Raw genomic sequence first — 7,737 nt, 5'->3', positions numbered from 1 at the left:
TTTATCCTCAGTTACTTTGGCATAAAGACATCTCCTGTGATGCTTACACCAGCCTTAAAAGCTGTTGTATTACAATAAAAGACCCTGACATCACTTTATAAAGTAACAATTCTAATTGTTACAAACTCAAAAAAAGATTCCTACTAGTATATTTCTGGCATGCATCAAATTTTAAATAGAAATGAATTTTGAAATATACACTGCTTCTTATGTCAAAGTCTGTAAAAATAAAGAAAGAAAGAAATCACACATAACCCTTGCTACTATTCACTCCACTGTCCAACAGCAAAATCAAACCAATATACAGATATTAATAACATATTATTGTAATAGTGTGACTATGCAATTTATAAGTAGCCATAGTCATAATCAAAACAACAAACATCTCAAGTTTTGAGATAATTGCAAACCCTCCTGGCCAATAACCACACAAGCTGTCCATGCAGGAAGGCTGATAAAGGAGCATGCACAAAATTCAAACAAATTTAAGCCATAATGAAACAAATTAAAATAACAGCGCGCATGCAAAAATAAGGCATCAGACAAACACTTAAAGATCACAGATCTTTAGGACCACATCCAAAGAGCAATTGCTTTTCTTTTTTATAAATAAATAAATGTGTAGATTCTAGCCAAATATACATTACAAAAAGGAAAAAAGGAGGGCCACAGCAATCATAGTAAAAGGAGTTGGCACTGTGGCCCTAACAAGACCGACCAGTTCTGCTTAAATAATCAGTTTCCCTCATGTACAGAGCTTGCACAACAGTAAGAGGCAGATTCTTGAGTCAGTACAGTATTTCTGATGAAGTTCTCACTAAAACAACTACACATATAAAGTTGCATACTAAAGTGTGTATAAAAAAACAACCCAAACAAATCAAGAATACCTATATTTTCTTTTTTGCTTTTTCTGGAAAAATGAGAACAATGGCAAGAAAAATGATGATTATGTCTTCTACAGAAATAGAGTGCTCACTGATCTGCCTCTCTGACTGCTGTGCATGCTCCTGACACAGGGGCAAAAGCTGGGGACTAGTTGCTCATGGCCATGGCCTACCCTCCTCACTTAGCCGTGAGGAATGAAGCTAATAAAGACAACACCAAAGCAATTTTGGTTGCTCTGATAGTGAAAATACCCTCCCATATTCCTCCTAAAAAACTAGAACTTTGTTAAATTGGTCTAATACAGTCCTTTATTAATACTAATCATAGAGAAAAACCAAGATAATGTTTAAGTACAACTTGATGTTAAGTACATGCAGTCATTAATTTTGGTGCTAGTTAAGCAGTATACAGGACACCAGACAATGCTTTCAAACTGTGAAAATTGGCTAAATCCAACATTACCTAAAAATTTAAACTAGCTTAGCCTTGCGTGAGTGCTAGGAAAAAGTTCGCCAGCACTTGTGCCATACATTACTTTGCAGCATCATAACTTTGTAAACATTTCATTTATACTTAGGGATTCAAATTAAGTCAAAAAGTTCTTACCGTTAGTGCAGAAAATAAGTCCGTAGCTCAAAGATGAACTTAACCGTTGTGTGATACTTTAAAAAAACTTACGCTGAACACCCTGGGGACCGTTTTCGGTCCCGCCCGAAAAAGTGCTATAAAAAATTTATTTATTAATATTTTATTCCACTTTAAATTAGCCAATCTTTTAGACCTACTTCTCCTTGAACTAGCCATGTCAAGTTTTAATTACATTTCGCGGATTTTAACCCTTTATATCCCGGTTTCGTCACATGAGCGCACTGCTTTTTTTGCCCCAAAAAACAAAAAACTTGAATATTTTCCAAAAAAAACATTTGAGGTAATATTCAATTGTTATTATAATTAGGCCTTTAGATGGACTAAAGATTGGCACCAACAGTCATTTCGATCGCCTTTTATTTTTTTTCCAGGAGCGCATTTCATAAAATGCACATTATCGACCACGCCAGAAAAAGTGCACTGTAAAAAATTTATATTCATTTTTTTTCCACTTTAAATTGGTCAGTCTTTTAGACCTACTTCTCCCTGAACTAGCCATGTAAAGTTTTAATTATATTTCGGGGGTTTTAACCCTTTTGATCGCAGTTTAATTACATGTGCGCACCGTTTTTTTTAGCCGCCCGAAACAAAACGAAATATTTAAAAAAAAACAACATTTGAATTAATATTTGATTGTTGTTATAATTAGGCCTTTAGATGGACTAAAGATTGGCACTAACCTTCATTTCGATCGCCTTCTATTTTTTTTTTCCGGACCAGAAAATGGTCTCCAGGCGGCAAATGCTCCTCCTTTAAGCCGGAATCAGAGCATTCTCCCCGGGTTAACTCCCGACAATGACCGGGGCATGTTGCGTCGGATCCCTTTTTCCAACACACACTTCCGGTACCACGTCACAACAAATACGTCATTTCCTGTTGATTTGAAAAAAATTACCCCGCTAAACGCTCCTAGTGGCCGAAAATGGTCCCGCCCGATCAGCGGGCGACGCTGCTGCTGCACGCCGAAAATGAGGCTTCATTCCCCGCAGGCCTTTCTAAGGAGCCCGCTGTTGTCGGCTGTTTTCGAGCCCCGGATCAAATTTGGAGCAAGGGCGCCACCTGGTGGATAAATAAAAAAATTACAATTCCAAGGCCTCTAGTCCAAAGCAAAAGCGAAACCTAAGCCGTAATCCAGATATTAAAGGTCATAATTCTGCAGTGAAAAATAGCGTTTATAATGGGTTTCAATGGGCCCAAAACGGTCCCTAGGGTGTTCAGTGCGAGTATTTTTGCTGCTAAGCCGTTTTAGGCTGCTGTAGGAAAATCAGACTGAAATTTTGAATTTTTTACAAAAACGAAACCCGGTGGCAAGTTTCGCTATGCTACACCCAACACAGTGGAAATGGCGTTCATACGAACAAGCAAAGGGACCGAAAAAGGTCCCAGGATGACATATTAATCCAAAAATTGCCAGCTTAACTGTCAGTTTTGTCCAAGGGCGCGAAATGAAGAATGTTCCAGAATGGGGGGACAAACCTCGTGATATTTCATGAAATAACGCGAGATTTCGTAAAGCACTCCTACATGGAGTGAAATTTTTTTCCCACTCAAATGTAAAACCATTTGTTTTATTTTATTAAGCGTCTTACAATTTTAAGTCACATCTGTTCTTTGTGTTTCACTTATATTAATATATTTTATATGTATATTTTGTTATTAATTAATAAATATACATATGCTGCCTCTGGCATAATTTATTATCAGTTATTTCATCTTAATTCATGTTTATACTTACACATGACTAATAATTATACTTAACTAAGATCGTTAAACTCAGTTGCCTGTTCATGCAACTTCCCATATGTTACCCATATGGTGCCCATAGAACATAGCCCATCTGGGCTGGCTCAAGTGGGTCCTACTTGGCTAACCCAGGTGGGTCCCAGATTGGATGCCCATTGTAAGCCCATCCCCACTTGGAACCCCCATAGCCCATGTGGGGCCCACATACTGGTGTTTACTGGGATGGTACTGAAGCCCCTCCCCTCTTGAGAAGTTCAGGTCACTCTGAGTGGACTCAATATTACTTTCATTTATGTGCACATCTGCACTTGTGCAATATGTTCACAAAAGAAGTTAATGCTACCGAATAATCACTGTTGCTAAGATACACAGGAATGATACTGCAAAAGTATCATTCTGCAAAATGCTCATATTTGCTCTGTCCTGTTTTTTTTTTATTTATTTACAGCTCATCACAAAACTCTTTTTATTTAATGATACAAAATGCAGAACACAAGTAGTTAAACAATTCAGCAATCAAAGCATTATTCTGATTTTATTGAATATATACCTGACAGAACAGTAACTCATATATTTTACATTGTTAGAAAATCATTTATTATTCCTGGATTGTAATTTTTAGTTAAGAACAAAGTAAAACATGATTAAGATGTAGTTGTTCCAGAGCTTCAGAGGAAGATGGTGATTATGGCTGAAGAAACTGGCAGAAACATACCACTGGGACCAGTTGGGACAAGTTCCCTTCACAGCAGCTCATAGGACTGACACACAAGCTAGTGAACCATTTAAGTTACATCACATGGAGTATGTGTGTGGGCCAATTAGACAGCGCTTGTATTGTGTAAAAAGGGTCCATCCAGTGGATAAATACATCATGTTACTATTTTATAGGTAAATGATAAATGTTGAATTTATCATCCGTTATGTTATCACTACATGGTTTGGCAATATTTCTGTCAAGTTTAGATCAAATCAAAATTTGATTAAAAAGATTGGAAAGACAAGTGTGAAGTGGGAGAACAGATAATAGGTGGAGCTATAATTCACACAAGGTCACCGGGTACGTAAACACAGGAACTTAGCAGTCTCAAAGTAAATTGGCCTTGAATCAGATCTGAAGGAGGAAGACTGGAGTGATCTGTGTTTTTATTGTTTAGCCAGCCGTGGTCTAAGTGACCTATTGGTAACACTGACTCAAATATTAACCTGGATTATCCTCTTTATCGCAGGAAGACAGTCATGAAGGTTTTCTATTTGTTTTATTTTTTAGTAGATCTGGAAGAAAGCATTTCTTTTGTGTGATAACTTATCACAACTTGAGTACTATATCTTTAATGTTCACTTCACACTTTCATTTTTAGAATAAAGCAACTTTATTTTTAATTCCCAGAAAACGTTCAGCAAGAAAAACAAAGGAGAAAGAGAAAATTTGATAAATGGCAAATTTTCTCTATCACTTAACAATCATGGTTCAGTTGTGCTTTTCAAGGTGGTCTTCACTCTGCTATCCTTCGATTACCTTTGTGTCATTTACAGTTTTACTAAATGGAAAGAAATTCATTCATATAATAATTTTAACATACAGCCTACCCGAGGACAGAGTCAAAAACAGGATCAGAGCTCTGAACAGTTTCATTTTGGAAGAAAGAGAGAAACACACGATGTAAGAGGATGACTGCACACAGACACTTGGCTCATTTCTCAGTATCTCAAAAGGTTTTATCAGGAAAGTTTTCATTTCCTCATACACCTCACACCTGGAAGATGGTGAAGGGTTTCATGGCCAAATAAGATGATAAACTGCTATAAACATTTACAAGTACGCAAAGTGTGCATTTACAGTCATACTGAGGAGGTGATGCATTCACCAGCTACTTCAGTAAGTATATCTGAGCAGTACTTGGTTAGGCACGCTTTCAGAATTGCCTTAATTCTCTATTACATAAATTCAACAAGGTTCTGCAAACATTCCTTTGAGACTTCCGTCTATGTTAGCATTACACAGCTGTGGAAGATTTGTCAGCTTCACATTATGCTGCAAAGCTGACAGACCCAGCGTGCTCTTCTGCTGCTGTAGCCCATCTGCTTTGTGCATTGAAAGATGCCCTTCTGCACACATTAGTTGTAACAGTTGGTTTTTCGACTTGCTGTTGTTCCTATCAGCCTAAAGCAGTCAGTCTGGCTATTCTCCTCTGACCTCAACAAGGTGTTTAAAGTCACTTAAATAATCTTTTTTTTTCTCCACTCTGATGTTGGATTTGAGCTTCAGCAGGTGTTTTTGACCATGTTTACACGCCTTAATGTATCGAGGTGCTGCCATGTGATTTTAAGGAGCAGCTGAAGAGGAGTGCCTAATTATGTGGTTTATTCAAATTTTTAATAAACTAAACACAATTAAACTATTTGACAGAATACACAAGACATTTAAGAATAAGCAGTCTCCTCTAAATCATGTCCAGAACTGGTATTTATATTAGCCCCATAAATGTGTGGTGCACTTAATGAGCTATAGCCAGAAATACCAAACTGCAAACAGGTTCAGAATCAGCACAGTTCAATTTGCTTTTAATGTTTTGATTGAATGGCTGCTTTTTCACTCCAAAGTAGGACCAGAACCAGCAAGGTAAATGCAAGTCTTAGCTGCTGAGCTTCAGTGGTGGGCTAATATCCACAATCATGCTTTATCTTTATCACTGTGGATACCATAATATATACTTTAAACAGAATTATTAGATTGAGCCTTGTTGTAACTGCGCTGATTTAATGGCAGTTCATTGTCAGACTTTAAGATTTAATTGTATTTGTAGCATAAAAGCACATCAGAATAGCATTCAGCTGAAGAGGCATTTTTGGATGGACTTGGACTCGCAAGGCTTGCACTCAACTGCAAAGCTGATTCACTAACACTGACATTGAAGCCATGCCAGTTGAAGACTCCTTTGAATCGTTTTCTCTGTAGCCCATGTGTTTTGTTGTTGCAGAAAAAGACAGCCTGAGGGCGCTAAAGGACAAACTGAGAAGAACATTAAATGAAGCCCAAGGCAAAATAAGAGAGAAACTGCAGACAGTCTTTAAGAGAAATCTGAAAGACAAATTTAGATGCATTGACTGCCCACATAAGTACCTCGTGGCAAAGTGTGTGCCTAGTGAAGAGGCCTTCCTCTATAAAGACTTTGATGAAGCACAGTGCACATATTCCACATGTATTACTTTTGTTTTTGCAAATGTGTTTGGCAGTAGGTGTAAATAGCCCAACCAGAGGTTAAATCACCGGGACTTTCCATCAGCTTTTAGAACAGAAAAAGCCTTATGAATGAGAGGTAAAGGGTCATTTTAAGCACCTATGTCAGAAGGACTCATCCAGGCTGGAAAAACTGATCAGGAAGGCTGGCTCTGTGGTCGGCACGAAGCTGGACACTCTGGTGACAGTGGCAGAGAAAAGGACGCTAAAAAATTGCTGGACATTATGGACAATGCTGGGCATCCTTTGCACACGGCCATAAACAACCAGAGGAGTCTGTTCAGTGACAGGTTGCTTCTCCCAAAGACAAGAACCAACAGACTTAAAAACTCCTTTGTGCCACACGCCATCAGACTGTTTAACTGTTCTCTCTGGAGGGGAAAGGGAGGGGAAACAGGAGGACAAAGGAGGGGGAGACAACTAAGCTGTAGTGCCTCTTCTCTTCACTTCACTGTGCAATACTTTTTGTTAATAGCCATCGGTGCAATAGACTTCAATACTTGAAATGTGCAATTCCCTTGTATTCTTATTCCTATTTATTCTATTTATCCCCTTTGTATATTTTATTTATATATGTCTCTGTATTTATATATGTGTGTATATATAGTATTCTGCTCACATTCTGTAACTTCTGTCGGTGCTGTGCTATGAAACTGAATTTCCCAGAGGAGCCCACCCGAGGGATTAATAACGTTTTATCTAATCTAATCTAATCTAATCTAATCTAATCTAATCTAATTTTTCTTTAAGAAAAAAATTGGAATCTAAACGTGAAAGTCTTATCTCCGATCTTTGTTTTTTGATCGTTAGTAATGACCACTGTGTTCAGGTTTTTTTTGCTGATTTTGAAATATAGGCTTTATAAAAATCTTTTTTTACACCTCGCGGGAAAAATAAGATAGATGGAAAAGTTGAGTTTGCCTTCTGAATTTAATACAAACCATGATCATTTTCTAAAACTGACCAAACAGCAACAGTGAAGACAACGGACGTCTAAAAATACCAGTAGGCATCAAACTTGTTCTTCCTTCTGAGCAGTCATGAGATCAGTGATACAATACTGATGGTCTGTGTTGAAACTTCCTTTAGGTTTGTCTCATCACCCCCGTCCCCCGTCCCCTTCCGGCTGCCTCTGCCTCAATTTTATCCCACAACTTAGACATTCACATTACTCACACTCTCATTACACATACATATAGGATCTTGGGGGTGGGCAC

The sequence above is a fragment of the Haplochromis burtoni genome, unplaced genomic scaffold (genome assembly GCF_018398535.1).
Source record: "Haplochromis burtoni strain Fernald_Lab_line unplaced genomic scaffold, NCSU_Asbu1 Contig_34, whole genome shotgun sequence".
Lineage (NCBI taxonomy): Eukaryota > Metazoa > Chordata > Actinopteri > Cichliformes > Cichlidae > Haplochromis > Haplochromis burtoni.
The sequence above is the reverse complement of the archived record's forward strand: the minus strand, read 5'-3'. Positions refer to the sequence as shown.